Genomic DNA, 24,990 nt, shown 5'->3' with positions numbered 1-24,990 from the left:
GTCACTGGTTATCTGTGTTGCATATTTTTACTTTTTCTTAAGATTCTACTAGTCTTTATTAATTCTACTCATTTTATAAAAATATTAATGTATTTGAAAGGAAGAGTTACAGAGAAGCAGAGGCAGAGAGAGAGATGTATTCCATCCAAGTTTTACTCCCCAAATGGCTGAAATGACCAGAGCTGGGCAAAGCTGAAACCAGGAGTCAGGAGACTCTTCTGGCACTCACATGTGGGTGCAGGGGCCCAAGGATGTGGGCCATCTTCTACTGCTTTTCCAAGCCATAGAAGAGAGCTGTATTGGAAGTGGAGCAGTTGGGACTTGAACTGGCACGCATATTGGATGCCAACACTGCAGATGGCAGTTTTACCTGATATGCCACAGTGCCAACCATCTGCTCATATGTTTTAAAAACACTTTTCCTTTATTATTTGTTTCTGCTGTACAGTCTTACTAAAGGCATTATATTAATGATATTCTCCATTTTCACTATCCTATATTGCTGTATAGTTCATCTTAGATCTTAAGAAGGATGTCACGAGGATTAGGTCTCTGTCTTCTCACATAATATCTTCAGCCTATAAATTTATCTGTGCAGTGATTTATATGACATCTCCTCTATTTCTTTCTGTGTTTGCCAATCCTCCATCACTCTGCCAACTATTTGCCTCGTGATGTCTCAGGCCCTATGTGCCTTCCAACTATGCCAGACTTTATGTATCTCTGATCTTGCTCCTGAAACCATATATTATCAGCAATTATACCATTTTCTGTGGCTGGGTCTGATGTTCATCCTTGTAATCTTGCATTTAAAAATCTTTGACATCCAAGCCTGCTCTTAGTAGCCTATCCTTGTGCCTGCAGCAAGGGCTGGCTTCAGGGTCTCCATCCCTTTTGTTTGCACCACATCTTTCCTTAAGTGGCTCCTACTGTGCTTGTATCTTATGCCAATCCTCATGAGTCTCCAGCTCCTCTACATGTAGCCATTATCTTCCCCTCACATGCTGACCTCTCTGATTCATACAGCCCATGTCAGGACACCTGTGTCTCCATTCCTTTATACACATTGACTTCACTCCTTATTCCTGGTTATTGCTGCATTCCTCTAAAGAAGGCTAACATTCCCAATTGGCTTGCAATATTTGTCTCACTGTTGCAAATATATTGAGAGTTACTGCCTGGCCTGAAAGTCGGTTGGTGGACAATCAGTTGAGAAATCACACAGATATTCGCTATCAGTACAGCTGCAGTGTCCTTTCAGATTTTTCAAAACAAAATGCTAATGTTACACACCAATGGCATAACCATGAACAATGCCCGCCCTGCAACAAGGAAACAGAAACCATTTATTATTGAATGAGACAACTGTGCAGAATAGATATTCAAAATATAACCTTTTTAAATACTGGATTTTGAATATAAGTATATATTTGACCTTCAGGTCAAACCAAATCTCCTAGCTCTGATGTCTAATAGCCCCTGAAATTAGGCTCTCACTATCAAACTGCCCTGGAAAATCCCCAAGCACAAGCATCCAAGAAGCGTTCACAGCAGCAGCTTCCTGCCACATTACTGAGTGTACCACCATGTGATGTTCTCCCTAACTTCCCTTTATCCATTATCCACCAGCTGGTACCCAATCTGGCCATCCACAACAAAAGCAGAATACTCTACTTGATGCTGTCCTGAAGGGGCTCCTAAGTTGATGGGTTTCAGGGAAATCTCATGGGTTCCTCTGGACCTTCCTTGATACTGATGAGGCTCATCCACCCATATAGTCACCAGATAGTCACCAGTGATAGGCCCACTGGCATACTGGATCTGAAACCCCACAGGCACTCCTCTGGATGACAGTCACCTTTTACTGGCTCATGACATAGATAACTGTGGCCTGATTGGAGACTGAATTATAGGGCATGCTCTCTTCAATTCATTATTGCAGTGCATCAGCCCTGTTGGGTCACTGACAGACTTAGGATAATTTCATGGTCAGCATTATTAATGCAGGACCCAGGTAGTCTCATGAAATCTGGCATTGTTCCTCCCCTCCTCTCATTTACCATTTCTGATCCTTGTCATGCATTGAATTTGTGATAGTCTAATATCAATCTCCAGTATCTGCCTGATTTTAACTACCTAAACTGTTGAATTAAATCTGGATATGTTGGAGTTCACAATCTCTGATTCTTGCCTCATTTATTTTTAAGGAAAGAACTTAAACAGATAATACTCTTTAAAACATAAATCCAGTATCAGTATCCCAACTTTCAAAATTGATAATTTAATAGTTTCTAATATCCATTGTTTCTGAAATGTAACATAGATTCTGACTTAGGTATAGTTGGAAGGATGGTTAGAGGGTTTCATTTGTATCTGCTCTTACATGGTAGGTCATAGAACCAATGTTGTGTCCTTCCCATTACCAAGTATTTTCCCTCCATTTTACAATTTGAGAGCAGAGAGGTTAACCATGTTGCGCTAGGGGAACCAATAGACTCTTTGAAAACTTACCTTGGACTAGAGCACTGTTTTCTAGCATAGTCGCTATTATTTTGGAATCTTAACATTCAAGTTGCTATCTGAGTTCCTAGTGTTTATGACATTCCTTACCATGAGGAATGACCCACAGAAAAGATCCACCTCTGTGATTCTCAGCAGTAACAGTGCCCTTCGCACCAACACCAATTTTATTGCTTTTGTAAATGGAATGTCTTTGGGCCTCTTGTAGAACATAGTCATTTCATAACTTTTTCAGCTGTATCAGTTGAGTAACTGTAGCATAATTCCTGTGAGATTTTGATTGTTTCTTTCTCTATCACAGAAATTCAGCTATTTCTACCTCCCTCAGCATGGACTGTGTTGGGTTTAAGTTTTCAAATGTCATCCTAGTATTACCATCATCCTTTGGGATCTTTGACAATGGGTTAAAACCTTTGTTGTTGATGAGTGTTCTCACATTGAGAAACCCTCCCTTTTCTAAATTTTTCCTCCACCCTCAGGACTCAGTCTCATGCACACTCTGCCACTCCTGATAATACTTATTGGCTAGGCCTTGCAACTGTTTCTTTTTAGACACAGCAATTTTTCTCACTTAAAAGATTATACTTTTCCAAGTGATCAATTTCAGTTCACAATTGATCATAATGAAAGGACTAAGAGTCAAAGGGAGCACATAAACAAGTCTAGTACCTGTTAACACTAACCGATAGAATAAATAAAGGGGAGAGTGATCCAACATGGGAAGTGAGATACTCAGCAGACTCATAGAATGGCAGATGTCCTAAATAGCACTCTGGCCTCAGAATCAGCCCTAAAGGCATTCAGATCTGGCTGAAAAGCCCATGAGAGTATTTCAGGCATGGAAAGCCAAGACACCCTGGCAAAAGATCTGTGTGAGTGAGATCCCAGTGGAAAGAACAGGTCTTCAAAGAAGGAGGTACCTTTCTCTGAAGGGAGGAGAGAACCTCCACTTTGACTATGACCTTGTCTAAACAAGATAAGAATCGGAGAACTCAGAGGGCTTCCATAGCCTTGGAAACTCATGACTGGAGCATAGGGAGATTACTGATGCCATAGACAGGAGTGTCAATTGGTAAAGTCAACAACAGGAGTCACTGTGCACTTACTCCTCATGTAGGATCTCTATCCTTAATGTGCTGTGCATTGAGATTTAATGCTATAACAAATACTCAAACAATATATTTCACTTTGTGTTTATATGGGGGTGCAAACTGTTGAAATCTTTACTTAATGTACACTAAACTGATCCTCTGTAAAAAAAAAAAAAAAGAAATTATCAACTCCCAACTTGACTCTCACTGGGATTAAACATGACAATAGGTCTGATCTGATTTCATCATCATTTTAAAAAAATCATCTATTATTTTTCACTTTATGTTTCTGCGGGGGAGCAAACTGTTGAAATCCTTACTTAATGTATACTAAGCTGATCTTCTGTATATTAAGATAATCAAAAATGAATCTTGATGTGAATGGAAGGGGAGAGGGAGTGGGAAAGGGGAGGGTTGTGGGTGGGAGGGACGGTATGGGGGGGAAGCCATTGTAACACATGAGTCGTACTTTGGAAATTTATATTCATTAAATAAAACTTAAAAAAAAAAGACAGAAAAAATGAAAAAAAAAGATTATACTTCTGCAGCTAGGTCCATTAGCATGAAAAGGCTATTTAGCCTTGAAAGCTACTGTTAGGAAGAGTAGATGCAGTGAAATCCCAAAGTGAAATCTATTTCTGGGTGGCAAACTCCTTTCTTTCTCTAAGGCATATGTGATATAATATTATATTGACATAAGTTGATGAAGTCAGAGTGGCCACAATTTGAGTGATTTTAGAAAGTCCATTGTCCGGGGACTAGTTTGGCAACAGAGTATAGTTAAATCTGCTAGCCAAAGATCATTTTCCTCAAGAGAAAGGGACTTAGCAGGTTATACTATCATCAATATTATGTAAGTATATTATAAGGCTTCATTGGAGTACTATCATAATTTAGACTTTTTTTATAGCCTTTCTTGTTTTACCCCCATAACCACCTGTTTGGTTAATATTATCAGCATTAAAATGATAGTTATGTTAAAATGCTTTATAGCCACAATTATTAATTTTAGATTAATCAGAGATGGAAACTAATATTCATGGGTGTAAATTATCCTAATTGTAGCAAGTTGAATCATTTGGAAGCTTTCTGCATTTTCAGAACAAATTTTTAAAACCAAATATTAAAGTTTAATATACTTTTTTTTTATTGCATATAGCAATGTATATCCAGTATTTTATGTCCTAAAATCAGGATGATCATAAAAATGTGCTATATATATATGTATATGTACATAATATACATATATATTATATTATATTATAACGTACAATATTTATATTATTATATTATATTATATTATATATATATTACATATTATATTATCATTATATCATGCATTATATTATTATATTATACTACTATATATTATATTACATTATATTATAATAAATATTATATAATATTGTTATTAAAATAATATTACATATAATATATAATATACTATGTATAGATGATAATATAATAATATGTTATAATAATATATATTATTATAATATATTACATATTATATTATTATATTATATTATTATATTATGTTATATTATATAGTATATATTTTATATTTTATGTATATTATAACTGAAAATGCTTATCATATACCTTAAACTATAAGTCAGTATTCATTGGTGTAGATGTCTATCTGAATTTCAAGATTCTGGGTTATGCTATATAATTCTAGCAATTCATCTCATTCAGAAGAGAACAAGTCCTAGGCTGCTTACATACTCTGCTGGACTTGTGCTAACAGTGTTGAACTTCCTAAGAAACCTCCACTCTAAACTTACTACTTTTTCCCCCAAATACTCTACTTTTCATTGATAGCTGCTGTCAAAGTGCTTCTGCTTAAAACAGAAATAATCGTAAGATGATAAAACAAGCTGTAATTAACATGTTCCAATCATAAACATCACTAGAATGGAGAACTCAATGTTCTGTTAAAGAGTAATGAAGCATCAAGCTATGGATGTATCTCAGTGGATTCCTGGTGGTGGAACATGTTGCGGACATTAAGAACATTGACAGATTTGCAAGTCTTCAATTAATGACATAAAGTGTATAATAATTCAACTCAATAGACAATATAGCCAGTTTGAAAACTTGTAATCAAAGTGGAAAAAAATTCCTCTTACATTATTAAGCACCAAATCACAAGGGTACTTATGTCATGCAGGATGCATTTATGAGTAGTAAGCCACTTTTATAATTTATATCTTACTTTACTAGAAATTATGGACTTTGCATTTGGTTAAACATAGTTTTTTTAAAAAGATTTATTCATTTATATGGAAGTCAGAGTTACACAGAGAGAGAAGCAGAGGCAGAGGCAGGGGGTCTTCCATCTGCTGGTTCACTTCCCAATTGGCTGCAACAGCTGGAGCTGTGCTTATCCAAGGCCAGGAGCCAGGAGCTTCTTCCAGGTCTCTCACATAGATACAGGGGCCCAAGAATTTGGGCTATCCTCTACTGACTTTCCACGCTATAGCCGTGAACTAGATTGTAAGTGGAACAGCTAGGACTCGAACTGGTGCCCATATGGGATGCCAGCACTGCAGGCAGCAGCTTTACCTGCTACACCACAGTGCCACCCCATGCTTAAGCTTATAATGAACAATTTAGAGATGAAATATAAAACATATAAAGAGTGGGGGCTGACATTTTGGTGGAGCGGGTAAAGACATCTCCTGTATTGCTGACATTTCATATGGGTGCCCCATTTGAGTCCCAGTTATTCCATTTCTGATCTGTCCCCCTGCTAATGTGCCTGGGAAAGTTGCAGAGCATTGCCCAAGTGCTTGGGTTGCTGCACCCACATGGGATACCTGGAAGCATCTCTTGGCTTTTGACCAGAAACAGCATCATTTTACCTAGCAGTAGTGCTCAAATAGAATGAAGTACAAGCTATGATGGATTTCAAAATTTTTGCACCAAAATAAGTCCATCTATTATTTTCTATGAACTTTTTGAAGCCTCAGTGTATTATAGGACCATATGGACAAAAAACGGCTTTTCCTTTGCTTACATTCATTATTTTAAAGAAAGTTCTAGGGATAGTGCTGTGGTGTAGTGGTTAAGGCCAATGCCTGCAGTGCTGGTATACATTATGAGTGCCCATTTGAGACCCAGGTGCTCTACTTCTGACCCAGCTCTTTCTATGGCCTGGGAAAGCAGTGGAAGATGGCCCAAGTGCTTGCAAACATGTACCCATGTGGGAGATCAGCCCAGCTTGAGCTGTTGTGGCCATTTGGGGAGTGAACCAATGGATGGAAGTTCTCTTCCCCTGCCTCTGCCTCTTTGTAACTCTGCCTTTCAAATAAACAAACCTTTTTAAAAAAGAAAGTTCTGTGGCGGAATAGTGTAGAAAATTCTAGCACCCCCTCTCTGTCATTCCAATTGGCTCAGGGATAGAAATTCCTTGCATGACACAAAGATCCTGGTGCAGGTTGCCAAATGTGACATTTGGAGTGCTGATCATCTCTAGTGCTGGGTGGCAATTCTGTCCTTATTCCCTTAGTTGAACTTCAGGAGGGCCAATGTATTCTGTGACTAAGATGGTTTTAAATTCTGTCTCTTGTCATAATGTCCCAGGCTTCCAGCAGAAGTTCTCCCTTCACAGTAAAGAGATTGTGGCTATGTTCTTCCTGGTGCCAGTAGATGATAAGTTTGGGAAGCAATAAAACAATGTGGGCTCATGTTTTATCAAAAAAGAAAAGAATTTCATTACTTGAGCACCTAATTTGAAGTGGAAATTATCCTAATTTAGTGTTGCTTTTCTCATATAGGATTCCTGGAACATGAAAGAGAGACAGACTATCAAACAATAGTGTAAAGGAGCTGGGAGAAACTATGGCAATTAACTAACCTCTTCATTTCTTACATGGAAACTTGGGACAAGGAGTAGAAAATTTACTTCTGTTCCAAGTGTAGGACTCTGCTTGAGGTTTTCTCACTCCCAGGTCATATTGTTTTTCCTATTCCACCAGAATGGAACACTTTCACTGAGGGGACAGATATTAATTCCCTCCAAATCAAGTGTGTATGAGATTTTCAGGTTAATTCAATCAGAATTCCACAGTCAGCTGGGAGGGGTGGATGAATCTGAGAACAGCCAGTTTCCCTGTGACTAAATCAAGCCTAATATCACTAAGGACTCTCGGATTTCTAGGACTTTTTTCATATTTTTTATATTTATCATGGTTTGCAATGAATGTTCTGATGTGAGCTTGGATTTGAGTCTGGAATATGGAGTTCAGGGAAGGGAGGAATGGTCTTTTTCAATCAGGGCACAACTTATGGCTTGCTGCAATTCTGGCTTACTGTCATTGTTCAGGGTGCCTCAGCCAATTTTTGGTTTCTTGAGTGGAAATTGCCTAAATTGTTTCAGGGTCTGAGTTGTTTTGCCCTCTTCTTTCCCAAATTTTGTATTCTGGCGCAATACAAACAAGAGTTTAGACAGAGTAGCCATTAGGAAATAAAAAACACAACAAATCGGCATTTCATGTTAGAAATCCACAGGCAGCATGTCCATGAGGAGCTTTTGTGTTTTGGAAAATGAAATGGAACACTTTTGCTGAGGGTACAGATATTAATTCCCTCCAAATCAAGTGTGCATGTGATTTTCAGGTTAATTCAATCAGAATTCCACAGCCAGTCTACTGTGAGGGGTGGATGAATCCGGAAGCAGCCGGTTTCCTTGTGACTAAATCAAGCCCAACATCACTAAGAACTCTTGGATTTCTTTATTTTTTTCACATTTTACTGATTTCTCATGGTTTGTAATGAACTTTTTGATGTGAGCTTTGGTTTTGAGGCAGGAATATGGAGTTCAGCGCATGGGAGGAATGGTATTTTTCAATCAGGGCACACCTGTTGGCTTGATCCAATTCTGGCTTTCTGTCATTTTTTTCTGTGCCTCAGCCAATTTTTCATTTCTTGAGTGGAAAATTCCTAAATTCTTTCTGGGTCTGAGTTTGTTTTGCCTTTTCCTTCCCAAATTTTATATTCTGATGCAATACAAACAAGAGTTTAGACAGAGTAGACATTAGGGAATAACAAACACAACAAATGGGTGTTTCATGCTTAGAAATCTACAGGCAACACCACCAAGAGGAGTTTTTGTGTTTTGGAAAATGAATTGGAATCCTTTTGCTGAGAAGACAGATATTAATGCCCTCCAAATCGAGTGTGAATGCGGTTTTCAGGTTAATTCAATCGGAATTCCACAGCCCGTTCCCTGGGAGGGGTGGATGAATCCAGAAACAGCCAGTTTCCTTGTGACTAAATCAAGCCCAATATCACTAAGTACTTCTGGATTTGTGTTCTTTTGCATTTTTCTTATTTATGATGCTGTGTAATGAATTTTCTGATGTGAGCTTTGGATTTGAGGCTGGAATATGGAGTTCTGGGCATGGGAGCTGTGGTCATTTTCAATCAGGGCACACCTGTTGGCTTGATCCAATTTTGGCTTTCTGTCATTGTTGTGCTTGCCTCAGCCAATTTTTGGTTTCTTGTGCGGCAATTTCATAAGTTGTTTCTGGGTCTGAGTTTTTTTGCCTTCTTCCTTCCCAAATTTTGTATTCTGATACAATACAAGCAAGAGTTTAGACAGAGTAGCCATTAGAAAATAAACAGCACACCCAATTGGCATTTCATGCTTAGAAATCTTCAGACAACACGGCCAAGATGAGTTTTTGTGTTTTGAAAAAAGAAATGGAACACTTTTTCTGTGGGGACAGATATTAATGCTCTCCAAATCGAGTGTGAGTGTGATTTTCAGGTTAATTCAATCAGAATTCCACAGACAGTCAGCTGAGAGTGCTGGATGAATCCGAAAGCAGTCAGTTTCCTTGTGACTAAATCAAGCTCAATATCACTAAGGATTCTTGGATTTCTTTGTGTTTTTTTCACATATTTCTTATTTCTCATGGTTGTAATGATCTTTCTGATGTGAAGTTTGGTTTTGAGGCTCAAATATGCAGCTCAGGGCATGGGAGGAATGGTCTTTTTCAATCAATGCACAGCCGTTGGCCTGTTCCAAGTCTGGCTTTCTTTCATTGTTTTGGGTGCCTCAGCTGATTTTTGGTTTCTTGAGTGGCAATTTCCTAAAATGTTTCTGGGTCTGAGTTGGTTTTGCCTTCTTCCTTCCCAAATTTTGTATTCTGATGCAAACAAACAAGAGTTTAGACAGAGTATCCATTAGGAAATTAAAAACACAAATTGGCATTTCTTGTTTAGAAATCAACAGGCAACATGACCAAGAGGAGTTTTTGTGTTTTGGAAAATGAAATGGAAAACTTTGCTGAGGGGACAGATATCAATTGCCTCCAAATCAAGTGTGTGTGAGATTTTGAGGATAATTCAATCAGAATTCCACAGCCAGTCAGCTGGGAAGGGATGAATCCGGAAACACCTGGTTTCCTTGTGCCTAAATCAAGTCCAATGTCACTAAGGCCACTTGGATTTCTTGGTTTATTTTTTCACATTTTTCTAATTTCTCATGGTTTGTAATGAATTTTCTGATGTGAGCTTTGCATTTGAGGCTGGAATATGGAGTTCAGGACATGGGAGGAATGGTCTTTTTCAATCAGGGCACAGCTGTGGCTTGCTCCAGTTCTCGCTTTCTGTCATTGTTCTGGGTACCTCAGCAATTTATGTTTTTTTTTTTTGCTTTCATACTTTTTTTTTTAATGAATATAAATTTCCAAAGTACAGTTTATGGATTACAATGGCTTCCCCCCATAACTTCCCTCCCACCCACAACCCTCCCTTTCCCACTCCCTCTCTCCTTCCATTCATATCAAGATTCATTTTCAATTCTCTTTATATACAGAAGATCAGTTTAGCATACATTAAGTAAAGATTTCAACAGTTTGCTCCCACACAGAAACATAGTGAAAAATACTGTTTGAGTACTAGTTATAGCATTAAATCTCAATGTACAGCACACTAAGGACAAAGATCCTACATGAGGAGTAAGTGCGCAGTGACTCCTGTTGTTGACTTAACAAATTGACACTCTTGTTTATGACATCAGTAATCACCCTAGGCTCTTGTCATGAGCTGCCAAGGCTATGGAAGCCCCCTGAGTTCACTGACTGATCATATTTAGACAAGGCCATGGTCAAAGTGAAGTTCTCTGTCACTCCCCCTCTTCATGGAGGAACAACACACCGCCAGCCGGCTCTCTCGGGGGCTGCTCAGATGTTCCTCATAGATGTTCCTGGTGCATGTTGTCTCTCTCCTCCTTTATAGTCCTCTTCCACCAATCCCAACTCTGCTACCCACACGCCGAGTACGCTGCTCTCCTCCAATCAGGAGTAGGTCCTACAGTTTATTGGTTGAACTGGAGGCAGCTATGTAGAAGCTGTTTCCTCCTCTCCCAGCGCCATATTGTGGGAGAGCAGATGCATAGAATAAGTCTTAATTCCAGTAACTTAGTCTAGTCCGAGTTGCTCCCAGTTGCTCCCCACAGTTCTCTCCTCCCTTCAGAGAAAGGTACCTCCTTCTTTGATGACCCATTCTTTCCACTGGGATCTCACTCACAGAGATCTTTCATTTAGGTTTTTTTTTCCCCAGAGTGTCATTTAGGTCATTTTTTGTTTTTTGCCAGAGTGTTTTGGCTTTCCATGCCTGAAATACTCTCATGGGCTTTTCAGCCAGATCCGCATGCCTTAAGGGCTGATTCTGAGGCCAGAGTGCTGTTTAGGACATCTGCCATTCTATGGATCTGCTGTGTATCTCACTTCCCATGTTGGATCATTCTCTCTCTTTTTTATTCTATCAGCTAGTATTTGCAGACACTATTCTTGTTTATGTGATCCCTTTGGTTCTTAGTCCTATCATTATGATCAATTGTGAACAGAAATTGATCACTGGGACTAGTGAGATGGCATTGGTACATGCCACCTTGATGGGATTGAATTGGAATCCCCTGCTATGTTTCTAACTCTACCGTTCGAGGTAAGTCAGCTTGAGCATGTCCCAAATTGCACATCTCTTCCCTCTCTTATTCCCACTCTGTTGAAATCTTTACTTAATGTATGCTAAACTGATCTTCTGTATATAAAGAGAATCGAAAATGAATCCTCATGTGAATGGAAGGGGAGAGGGAGTGGGAAAGAGGAGGGATGCGGGTGGGAGAGAAGATATGGGGGAAGCCATTATAATCCATAAGCCGTACTTTGGAAATTTATATTCATTAAATAAAAGTTAAAAAAAAGTATCAAAAAAAAGAAAAATTAAAAATAAATTATCAAAAATCAAAAAAAAAAAACACAACAAATGGGCATTTCAGGCTTTGAAATCTACAGGCAACATAACCAAGAGGAGTTTTAGTGTTTTGAAAAAAGAAATGGAACACTTTTGCTGAGGGCACAGATATTAATGACCTCCAAATCGAGTGTGAGTGCATTTTTGAGGTTAATTCAATCAGAATTCCACAGCCAGTTGCTGGAAAGGGATGAATCCAGAAACAACTGGTTTCCTTGTGCCTAAATCAATCCCAATATCACTAAGGACTCTTGGATTTCTTGGTTTATTTTTTCAAATTTTTCTTATATTTCGTGGTTCTAAAAGAATATTCTAATGTGATCTTTGGTTTTAAGGCTGGAATATGGAGTTCAAGGCACGGAAGGAATGGTCTTTTTCAATCATGGCACAGCTGTTGGCTGGCTCCAAATCTGTCTTATTGTCATTGTTTTGGGTGCCTCAGCCAAATTAAGGTTTCTTGAATGGCAATTCCCTAAATTGGTCCTGCGTCTGAGTTTGTTTTGCCTTCTTCCTTCCCAAATTTTTTTTTAAGTTTTATTTAATGAATATAAATTTCCAAAGTACGATTTATGGATTACAATGGCTTCCCCCCCATACCGTCCCTCCCACCCACAACCCTCCCCTTTCCCACTCCCTCTCCCCTTCCATTCACATCAAGATTCATTTTCGATTATCTTAATATTATATTATCTTAATATTGTATTCTGACACAATACAAGGAAGAGTTTAGACAGAGTAGCCATTAGGAAATAAAAAAGCCAACAAATGGGCCTTCATGTTCAGAAATCCACTGGCAACATGACCAAGAGGAGTTTTTGTGTTTTCGAAATTGAAATGGAACACTTTTGCTGAGGATACAGATATTCATTCCCTCCAAATCAAGTGTGAGGGCAGTTTTCAGGTTAATTCAATCAGAATTCCACAGTCAGGAGGGGTGGATAAATCCAAAAGCAGCCGGTTTCCTTGTGACTAAATCAAGCCCAATATCACTAAGGGTTTCTGGATTTCTTTGGTTTTTTCACATTTTTCTTATTTCTCATGGTTGTAATGATCTTTCTGATGTGAAGTTTGGTTTTGAGGCTGGAATATGGAGTTCAGGGCATATGAGGTATAGTCTTTTTCAATCATGGCACAGCTGCTGGCTTGCTCCAAGTCTGGCTTTCTGTCATTGTTTTGGGTGCCTCAGTTGATTTTTGGTTTCTTGAGCGGCAATTTCCTAAATTGTTTCTGCGTCTGAGTTTGTTTTGCCTTCTTCCTTCCCAAATGTTGTATTCTGATGCAATACAAGCAAGAGTTTAGACAGAGCAGCCATTAGGAAAGAAAAAAACACAACAAATTGTCACTTCATGCTTAGAAATTGACAGGCAACATGACCAAGATGAGTTTTTGTGTTTTGGAAAATGAAATGGAACCCTTTTGCTGAGGGGACAGATATTCATGCCCTCCAAATTGAGTGTGACTGCCACTTTCAGGTTAATTCCATCAGAAGTCCACAGCCAGTCAGTTGGGAGGGGTGGATGAATCTGGAAACAGCCGGTTTCCTTGTGACTAAATCAAGCCCAATATCACTAAGGACTTTTGTTTTTTTTTCACATTTTTCTTATATCTCATGGTTTGTAATGAACTCTCTGATGGGATCTTTGTTTTTGTGGCTGGAATATGGAGTTCAGGGCACGGGAGGAATGTTGTCTTTCAATCATGCAAAGCTGTTGGCTTCCTCCGATTCTGGCTTTCTGTCATTGTTTTGGGTGCCTCAGCTGATTTTTGGTTTCTTGAGCGGCAATTTCCTAAATTGTTTCTGGGTCTGAGTTTGTTTTGCCTTCTTCCTTCCCAAATTTTGTATTCTGATGCAATACAAACAAGAGTTTAGACAGAGTACCATTGTGAAATAAAAATCACAACAAATGGGTGTTTCATGCTTAGAAATCTACAGGCAACACAACCAAGAGGAGTTTTTGTGTTTTAAAAAAGAAATGGAACACTTTTCCTGGGGGGAACAGATATCAAGTCCCTCCAAATCCAGTGTGAGTGCGGTTGTCAGGTTAATTCAATCAGAAGTCCACAGCCTGTCAGGTAGGAGGGTTGGATGAATCCAGAAGCAGCCGGTTTCCTTGTGACTAAATCAAGCCCAATATCACTAAGGGTTTCTGAATTTCTTTGGTTTTTTCACATTTTTCTTATTTCTCATGGTTAGTAATGAATTTTCTGATGTGAGCTTTGGATATGAGGCTGGAATATGGAGTTCAGGGCATGGGAGGTATGGTCTTTTTCAATCAGGGCACAGCTGTTGGCTTCCTCCAAGTCTGGCTTTCTATCATTGTTTCGGGTGCCTCAGCCGATTTTTCGTTTCTTGAGTGGCAATTTCCTAAATTGTTTCTGGGTCTGAGTTTTTTTTCCCTTCTTCCCTCCCAAATGTTGTATTCTGATGCAATACAAGCAAGAATTTAGAAAATTAGCCATTAGGAAAGAAAAAAAAAAAAACACAATAAATGGGCGTTTCATGCTTAGAAACATACAGGCAAAACGACCAAGATCAGTTTTTGTGTTTGGGAAAATCAAATGGAACCCTTTTGCTGAGGGGATAGATAAAAATTCCCTCCAAATCGATTGTGAGTGTGATTTTCACGTGAATTCAATCAGAATTCCACAGCCAGTCAGTTGGGAGGGGTGGATGAATCCAGAAACAGCCAGTTTCCTTGTGACTAAATCAAGCCCAATATCACTAAGGATTCTTGGATTTCTTTGGCTTTTTCAACATTTTGCTTCTTTATCATGGTTTGTAACGAAGTTTCAGTTGTGAGCTTTGGTGTTGAGGGTGTAATTTGGAGTTCAGGGCACGGGAGGAATGGTCTTTTTCAATCAATGCACAGCTGTTGGCTTGCTCCAAGTCTGGCTTTCTTTCATTGGTTTGGGTGCCTCAGCCAATTTTTGGTTTCTTGAGCGGCAATTCCCTAAACTGTTTCTGGGTCTGAGTTTGTTTTGCCTTCTTCCTTCCCAGATTTTGTATTGTGACACAATACAAGCAAGAGTTTAGGCAGAGTAGCCATTAGGAAAGAAAAAACACAACAAATGGGCATTTCATGATTAGAAATCTACAGGCAACACGACCAAGATGAATTTTTGGTTTTGGAAAATGAAATGGAACCCTTTTGCTGAGGGAACAAATATTAATTCCCTCCAAATTGAGTGTGACTGCCACTTTCAGGTTAATTCAATCGGAAGTCCACAGCCATTCCGCTGGGAGGGGTGGATGAATCCAGAAACAGCCGGTTCATTGTGACTAAATCAAGCCAATATCAAAAAGGACTCTTCCGTTTCTTTGGCTGTTTTCACATTTTTCGTATTTATCATAGTTTGTAATGAATTTTCTGATGTGAGCTTTGGTTTTGAGGCTCAAATATGCAGCTCAGGGCATGGGAGGAATGGTCTTTTTCAATCAGGGCACAGCTGTTGGCTTGCTCCAAGTCTGGCTTTCTGTCATTGGTTTGGGTGCCTCACCCGAATCTTGGTTTCTTGAGTGCCAATTTCCTAAACTGTTTCTGCATCTGAGTTTGTTTTGCCTTCTTCCTTCCTAAATTTTGTATTCTGACACAATACAAGCAAGAGTTTAGACAGAGTAGCCATTAGGAAAGAAAAAACACAGCAAATGGGTGTTTCATGCTTAAAAATGCAGGCAACATGACCAAGAGGAGTTTTTGTGTTTTGGGGTTCTTGGGAAAGAGCTTCTGATCTCTGGCTCCTGTGGGTATAGCATTTGCATGCTAACTACCTCCAACTTCGTTCAGCTGTGTGGAATTACTTCCCTTTTGAATCAAAAAAAGAAAGAAAGAGAGAGATCTACCACGCCTAACCTGGGAGTGTCACCTTTGGCACACCAAACAGAGCTCTCAGGCCACACCCATCTCAAGCCCTAAGGCTCCATCAAAAACAGATAGTCCACTTAATCTAGAGTCATACTATAACAAGAAAAAGCACCACAGTGAAGAAACCAAATATCTCCAATATGCCAAATAACAAACGCAAAAACCGAGGTAATAAAAACAAGGAAGTCACCATGACGCCCTCAAATGAAAAAGACACCCCAATTCAAGATTATGAAGATGATGACATAGAAGAAATGCAAGAAGCAGATCTCAAAAAAATTGATAAGAACATTAAGAAGTTCTCAAAAACAAATTCTGGAACTACACAAATCCTTAATGGACAAGATAGAAAACCTCTCTCATGAAAATGAAATATTAAGGAGGAATCAAAATGAAACGAAACAACTAGTACAACAGGAAACTGTGATAGTGCCTGAAGTGAAGAATTCAATAGATCAAATGAAAAACACAATAGAGAGCCTTACAAACAGAACGGGTAAAGCAGAAGAGAGAATATCAGACTTACAAGACAGAGAACAGGAAAGGATACAGTCAGACCAAAGAAAAGAAGAGGAAATTAGAAATCTAAAACATATTGTTGGGAATCTTCAGGATACTATTAAAAAACCCAACATTCGGGTTCTAGGAGTTCCTGAAGGCATGGAGAGGGAGAAAGGATTAGAAGGCCTTTTTAGTGAGATATTAGCAGAAAATTTCCCAGGTTTGGAGAAGGACAGAGAAATCCTAGTACAGGAAGCTCACAGAACCCCTAATAAACACGACCAAAAGAGATCCTCACCACGACACGTTGTAATTAAACTCTCCACAGTGAAACATAAAGAAAAGATCCTAAAATGTGCAAGAGAGAAACGTCAGATTACTCTCAGAGGATCTCCAATCAGACTCACAGCTGACTTCTCATCAGAAACTCTAAAAGCTAGGAGGGAATGGCGAGGTATAGCCCAGGTACTAAGAGAGAAAAACTGCCAGCCCAGAATATTATATCCTGCAAAGCTCTCATTTGTGAATGAAGGTGAAATAAAGACTTTTCATTGCAAACAGAAATTGAAAGAATTTGTTGCCACTCGTCCAGCCCTGCAAAAGATGCTTAAAGATGTGTTACACACAGAAACACAGAAACACGGTCATCAATATGAAAGAAGGTAAAGGAAGGAAACCAAGTAAGGAAATCTCACAGCAAAAGATCACAGGGAATTCAAAGCATATATTAGAACTTATCTTTGGCAAATGGCAGGGCAAAGTTGCCACTTATCATTAGTCACATTGAACGTGAATGGCCTGAACTGTCCAGTGAAAAGACACCGATTGGCTGATTGGGTTAAGGAACAAAACCCATCTATTTGCTGCTTACAAGAAACGCATCTTTCCAACAAAGATCCATACAGACTGAAAGTGAAAGGCTGGAAAAAGATATACCATGCCAACAGAAATGAAAAAAGAGCGGGCGTAGCCATCTTAATATCGGACAACATAAACTTTACCACAAAAACTGTTAAGAGAGACAAAGAGGGACACTATATCATGATTAAGGGATCAATTCAACAGGAAGATATAACAATTATCAATGTATATGCACCTAACTACAGGGCACCAGTTTATCTAAAAGATTTATTAACGGACTTAAAGGGAGACTTAGACCCCAATACAGTAGTACTGGGGGACTTCAATACTCCACTCTCAGAAATAGACAGATCATCCGGTCAGAAGATCAACAAGGATACAGTAGATTTAAACGACACTATAGCCCAAATGGATCTAACAGATATCTACAGAACTTTCAATCCTACAGCTAAAGATTTTACATTCTTCTCAGCAGTACATGGAACCTTCTCTAGGATTGACCACATACTAGGCCATAAAGCAAGTCTCAGCAAGTTCAAAAGAATTAGAATCATACCATGCAGCTTCTCAGACCATAAAGGAATGAAGTTGGAAATTAGCAACTCAGGAATCCCTAGAGCATACACAAACACATGGAGATTGAACAACATGCTCCTGAATGAACAATGGGTCATAGAAGAAATCAAAAGAGAAATCAAAAACTTTCTGGAAGTAAAAGAGGATAACAGCACAACATACCAAAACTTATGGGACGCAGCAAAAGCAGTGTTAAGAGGGAAGTTTATATCAATAGGTGCCTACATCAAGAAATTGGAAAGACACCAAATAGATGAGCTTTCAATTCACCTCAAGGATCTAGAAAACCTACAGCAAACCAGACCCAAATCTAGTAGGAGAAGAGAAATAATTAAAATCAGAGAAGAAATTAACAGGATTGAATCAAGAAAAACATTACAAAAAATCAGCCAAACGAAGAGCTGGTTTTTTGAAAAAATAAACAAAATTGACACCCCATTGGCCCAACTAACTAAAAAAAGAAGAGAAAATACCCAAATCAATAAAATCAGAGATGAAAAAGGAAATGTAACAACAGACACCACAGAAATAAAAAGAATCATCAGAAATTACTACAAGGACTTGTATGCCAGCAAACAGGGAAACCTATCAGAAATGGATAGATTCCTGGACACATGCAACCTACTACCTAAATTGAACCAGGAAGACATCGAAAACCTAAACAGACCCATAACTGAGACAGAAATTGAAACAGTAATAAAGGCCCTCCCAACAAAGAAAAGCCCAGGACCAGATGGATTCACTGCTGAATTCTACCAGACGTTTAAAGAAGAACTAACTCCAATTCTTCTCAAACTATTCAGAACAATCGAAGAAGAGGGAGTCCTCCCAAATTCTTTCTATGAAGCCAGCATCACCTTAATTCCTAAGCCAGAGAAAGATGCAGCACTGAAAGAGAATTACAGACCAATATCCCTGATGAACATAGATGCAAAAATCCTCAATAAAATTCTTGCCAATAGAATGCAACAACACATCAGAAAGATCATCCACCCAGACCAAGTGGGATTTATCCCTGGTATGCAGGGATGGTTTAATGTGCACAAGACAATCAATGTGATACACCACATTAACAGACTGCAGAAGAAAAACCATATGATTATCTCAATAAATGCCGAGAAAGCATTTGATAAAATATAACACCCGTTCATGATGAAAACTAAGCAAACTGGGTTTGGAAGGAACATTCCTCAATACAATCAAAGCAATCTATGAAAAACCCACAGCCAACATCCTATTGAATGGGGAAAAGTTGGAAGCATTTCCACTGAGATCTGGCACCAGGCAGGGATGCCCACTCTCACCACTGCTATTCAATATAGTTCTGGAAGTTCTAGCCAGAGCTATTAGGCAAGAAAAAGAAATTAAAGGGATACAAATTGGGAAGGAAGAACTCAAACTATCCCTCTTTGCAGATGACATGATTCTGTATTTAGGGGACCCAAAGAACTCTACTAAGAGACTATTGGAACTCATAGAAGAGTTTGGCAAAGTAGCAGGGTATAAAATCAATGCACAAAAATCAACAGCCTTTGTATACACAGACAATGCCATGGCTGAGGAAGAACTTCTAAGATCAATCCCATTCACAATAGCTACAAAAACAATCAAATACCTTGGAATAAACTTAACCAAAGACGTTAAAGATCTCTACGATGAAAATTACAAAACCTTAAAGAAAGAAATAGAAGAGGATACCAAGAAATGGAAAAATCTTCCATGCTCATGGATTGGAAGAATCAACATCATCAAAATGTCCATTCTCCCAAAAGCAATTTACAGATTCAATGCAATACCAATCAAGATACCGAAGACCTTCTTCTCAGATCTGGAAAAAATGGTGCTGAAATTTATATGGAGGCACAAGAGACCTCGAATAGCTAAAGCAATCTTGTACAACAAAAAGAAAGCTGGATGCATCACAATACCAGATTTCAGGACATACTACAGGGCAGTTGTAATCAAAACAGCATGGTACTGGTACAGAAACAGATGGATAGACCAATGGAACAGAACTGAAACACCAGAAATCAACCCAAACATCTACAGCCAACTTATATTTGATCAAGGATCTAAAACTAATTCCTGGAGCAAGGACAGTCTATTCAATAAATGGTGCTGGGAAAAATTGGATTTCCACGTGCAGAATCCTGAAGCAAGACCCCTACCTTACACCTTACACAAAAATCCACTCAACGTGGATTAAAGACCTAAATCTACGTCCTGACACCATCAAGTTATTAGAGAACATTGGAGAAACCCTTCAAGATATTGGCATAGGCAAAGAATTTCTGGAAAAGACCCGGGAGGCACAGGCAGGCAAAGCCAAAATCAACTATTGGGATTGCATCAAATTGAGAAGTTTCTGTACTGCAAAAGAAACAGTCAGGAGAATGAAGAGACAACCGACAGAATGGGAAAAAATATTTGCAAACTATGCAACAGATAAAGGGTTAATAACCAGAATCTACAAAGAGATCAAGAAACTCCACAAAAACAAAACCAACAACCCACTTAAGAGATGGGCCAAGGACCTCAATAGACATTTTTCAAAAGAGAAAATCCAAATGGCCAACAGGCACATGAAAAAATGTTCAAGGTCATTAGCAATCAGGGAAATGCAAATCAAAACCACAATGAGGTTTCACCTCACCCCGGTTAGAATGGCTCACATCCAGAAATCTACCAACAACAGATGCTGGTGAGGATGTGGGGAAAAAGGGACACTAACCCACTGTTGGTGGGAATGCAAACTGGTCAAGCCACTATGGAAGTCAGTCTGGAGATTTCTCAGAAACCTGAAGATAACCCTACCGTTCGACCCAGCCATCCCACTCCTTGGAATTTACCCAAAGGAATTTAAATTGGCAAACAAAAAAGAGGTCTGCACCCTAATGTTTATTGCAGCTCAATTCACAATAGCTAAGACCTGGAACCAACCTAAATGCCCATCAACAATAGACTGGATAAAGAAATTATGGGATATGTACTCTTTAGAATACTATACTGCAGTAAGAAACAACGAAATCCAGTCATTTGCAACAACATGGAGGAATCTGGAACACATCATGCTGAGTGAAATAAGCCAGTCCCAAAGGGACAAATACCATATGTTCTCCCTGATCGGTGACGACTGACTGAACACCAAGAGGGAAACCTGTTGGAGTGAGGTGGACACTATGGGAAACGGTGACTTGATCAGCATAGCCCTGACTGTTAATGAACAACTTAATACATTATCCCTCTTAGTAGTTTTTTTGTCTGTTCTACTTAATATGACTGGTTTAATTCTGTAATTATCACACAGTTATTCTTAAGTGTTGAAAAGTAACTGAAATGTGATCCCTGTTAAACATAAGAGTAGGAATAAGAGAGGGAAGAGATGTATAATTTGGGACATGCTCAAGCTGACTTGCCCCAAATGGTAGAGTTAGAAACATACCAGGGGACTCCAATTCAATCCCATCAAGGTGGCATGTACCAATGCCATCTCACCAGTCCAAGTGATCAATTTCAGTTCACAATTGATCATAATGAAAGGACTAAGAGTCAAAGGGAGCACATAAACAAGTCTAGTACCTTCTAACACTAACCGATGGAATAAATAAAGGGGAGAGTGATCCAACATGGGAAGTGAGATACTGAGCAGACTCATAGAATGGCAGATGTCCTAAATAGCACTCTGCCTCAGAATCAGCCCTAAAGCCATTCGGATCTGGCTGAAAAGCCCATGAGAGTATTTCAGGCATGGAAAGCCAAGACACTCTGGCAAAAGATCTGTGTGAGTGAGATCCCAGTGGAAAGAACAGGTCTTCAAAGAAGGAGGTACCTTTCTCTGAAGGGAGGAGAGAACCTCCACTTTGACTATGACCTTGTCTAAACAAGATAAGAGTCGGAGAACTCAGAGGGCTTCCATAGCCTTGGAAACTCATGACTGGTGCATAGGGAGATTACTGATGCCATAGACAGGAGTGTCAATTGGTAAAGTCAACAACAGGAGTCACTGTGCACTTACTCCTCATGTAGGATCTCTGTCCTTAATGTGCTGTGCATTGAGATTTAATGCTATAACGAGTACTCAAACAGTATATTTCGCTTTGTGTTTCTATGGGGGTGCAAACTGTTGAAATCTTTACTTAATTTATACTAAACTGATCTTCTGTAAAAAAAAAAAAAAAGAAATTATCAATTCCCAACTTGACTCTCACTGGGATTAAACATGACAATAGGTCTGATCTGATTTCATCATCATTTAAAAAAATCATCTATTATTTTTCACTTTATGTTTCTGTGTGGGAACAAACTGTTGAAATCCTTACTTAATGTATACTAAGGTGATCTGTATATTAAGATAATCGAAAATGAATCTTGATGTTAATGGAAGGGGAGAGGGAGTGGGAAAGGGGAGGGTTGTGGGTGGGAGGGACGGTATTGGGGGCAAGCCATTGTAATCCATAAGTCGTACTTTGGAAATTTATATTCATTGAATAAAAGTTAAAAAAAAAAAAAGAAAAAAAAAAGATCAAAGTCAGCGAACTCAAAAGGCTTCCATAGCCTTGGCAACTCATGACTAGAGCCTAGGGAGATTCCTGACACCATAAACAAGAGTGTCAAATTGTTAAGTCAACAACAGGAGTCACTGTGTACTTACTTCTCATGTGGGATCTGTCCTTAATGTGTTGTCCAATGTGAAGTAATGCTATAACTAGTAATGAAATAGTATTTTACACTTTGTGTTTCGGTGTGGGTGCAAACTGATGAAATCTTTACTTAATGTATACTAAATCGATCTTCTGTATATGAAGATAATTGAAAATGAATCTTGATGTGAATGGAATGGGAGAGGGAGTGGGAGATGGGAGGGGTATGAGTGGGAGGGAAATTGGGGGGCGGGGAGCCATTGTAATCCATAAACTGTACTTTGGAAATTTAAATTTACTAAAAAAAAGAAAGAAAAGTGATCATAAAATAAAATAAAAAATCATAAAAAAGAAATATTAAAAAATTATAAGTCAAAGATTGTGCTATCTATTAGAATTATCTCAAAATACATTAGCTTTAAATCTAGTAAAATTTAAAGTTCCATAACAATCAAGAAATGTACTAAATATATTACCTGGTACTTGTGAATGACTACATTGGGCAAAAATAGCCCTGAGAAATTGTTTATATGAACATCATCATGACAACTTATAGAACTTTGAGGAAGCTGATGACTCAGCTTCACAGTGTAAATACTGCCTTGGCAGGTGCCACAGATCACTAGGCTAATCCTCCACCTGTGGCACCGGCACCCTGGGTTCTAATCCTGTTCGGGGCACTGGATTCTGTCCTGTTCGCTCCTCTTCCTGTCCAGCTGTCTATTAGCTGTCTATTAGCTACTTCTCAGCAACTTCCCCTTTATCTCTGTCACTTTATTATTGTTCTGACCAAACTACTGATTTCTTTTCACAGCAATGACAATATATTTTATATCATAAGATGTGTATCACCTTTAAATTTTCTGCTGTTGCCCAGGAGTGCAGTGGAGGATGGCCCAAGTCATTGGGCCCTGCACCCACATGGGAGACAAGGAGAAGCACCTGGCTTCTGGCTTTGGATCAGCACGGTGTGCTAGCCACAGCATGCTGGCCACAGCGGCCATTGGGAGGTGAACCAATGGAAAAGGAAGACCTTTCTCTCTGTCTCTCTCTCACTGCCCACTCTGCCTGTCCAAAAAAAAAAATTTAAAAAAAAATATTGCCTTCAGCTAAGATACTAAAGATGCTCATAAGTGATATGTCTAAATTCAAAGAAAAGAAAATTTATAAGTGATACACATCTTATGATATAAAATATATTGTCATTGCTGTGAAAAGAAATCAGTAGTTTGGTCAGAACAATAATAAAGTGACAGAGATAAAGGGGAAGTTGCTGAGAAGTAGCTAATTATAATTACATTTAAAAAACAACCTTTTCTGTAAATGTAAATTAAAGATGATATCAATTAAGGGAATCTGAAAGGTTGCCAGTATTTGTAACTAGTCTTTCACAGCTTTTTTTTAGAAACATTCATTTATTTATTTGAAATAGTTACACAGAGAAAGAAGGAGAAGGGGAGAGAGAGAGAGAACATTCATCCGCTGGTTAACTCCCCAGTTGGCTACAATGTGCAGAGTTGCACCAATCCAAAATGAGAAGCCAGGAGCTTCTTTCAGCTTTCCTTCATGGGCCATCTTCTACTGCTTTTCCAGGCCATAGCAGAGAGCCAGTTTGGAGGAAAAGCAGCTTGGACTCAAACCTGCAACCATATGGGATGCTGGAGCTGCAGGTGGTGGCTTTACCTACTACACCACAGCGCCAGCCCCCGCCACAGTTTTAAAGCCCAAAGGTGGGACTTGGCAATGAGGTCTTCAGCAGAGAACTCCAGACACCTGAACCTTTCCTTGACTGTGTTGGAATCGCTTTAAGGAGATATCAATGACTCTGCAAAGTATGAGATGTTTACATTTCACAATGGAGGTGTTCAAATTTTATGCAAATACCCCATGATTGTCCAGCAATCCAAAATGCAGCTGTTGTCAGGGAGATAAGTCCTCTGTGACCTCAGGCAGACAAAGGAGACTGGAAACACAGTGTCCATTAAGGCTCTGAAATTCTGTCAATATCAATTATTCAACAACAGTCTTTTTTTTCCTATATAATTTGGGCAGTTCTCATGCCAGCTATTACTTCTGCGAACTATCAATTTTTGATCCTCTTCCTTTTCAAGTAGAGATTCTCAGAGGAGAGTATTTGCATATTTATGAATCACAGCTCTGTTGCCAGGTGAAGTTCTGGTTACCCATAGGATGTGCAGTTTTTGTGGTAGTCTACATTTTTGGATGCATATTTATTTTTCGGCTTACAAAAGAGAAATATCAAGTATGTGTGACCCAAATAGTGAGTACATGTTCATAGCAACAGTGAACACAGCTAAAAAACCTACACCAACAGAACTCTCTGGCACCTGGGCATGGCACACATTGGCCAGTTCCACTCAACTTGAAGTGAGAAGAGTCCCTTGTTTCCTGGACTACAGAGTTCAACTTGACTTGATTGGACCACATCCATCTCCTGCTCGTGTTTTGTTCATTCTGGACTAGTGACTCTAAAAGCCAGCAGGATTTGCACAGATTTCCTTGGTGCTGCTGCTTTCTCAGAACAAACACCTTCTTGTAACTAGTTTTATAGAAAGCCCATCTCACATGAGCTCAACAAACAGACCTCACTGGGAAAGAATTCCTCCATCTAGGCCTACTTTTAGCAATGCGGTAAAACAAGTGTCTTTT

General features: G+C 39.0%; 1 long non-coding RNA gene and 1 pseudogene across 1 annotated transcript in view; one reads left to right on the top strand and one right to left on the bottom strand.

The window, feature by feature from the left end:
- LOC149122290 (uncharacterized) overlaps positions 1 to 24,990 on the bottom strand; it is a 58,022-nt gene that overhangs the window by 4,639 nt on the left and 28,393 nt on the right. The window lies entirely within an intron of this gene.
- On the top strand, positions 8,741 to 24,804 carry LOC138845148 (inducible T-cell costimulator-like; annotated as a pseudogene).

This window comes from Oryctolagus cuniculus, chromosome 14 (genome assembly GCF_051225735.1).
Source record: "Oryctolagus cuniculus isolate XC-2025 breed Fujian yellow rabbit chromosome 14, ASM5122573v1, whole genome shotgun sequence".
In the NCBI taxonomy this organism is placed as follows: Eukaryota; Metazoa; Chordata; class Mammalia; order Lagomorpha; family Leporidae; genus Oryctolagus; species Oryctolagus cuniculus.
This window is presented reverse-complemented; position numbering and strand designations above follow the sequence as displayed.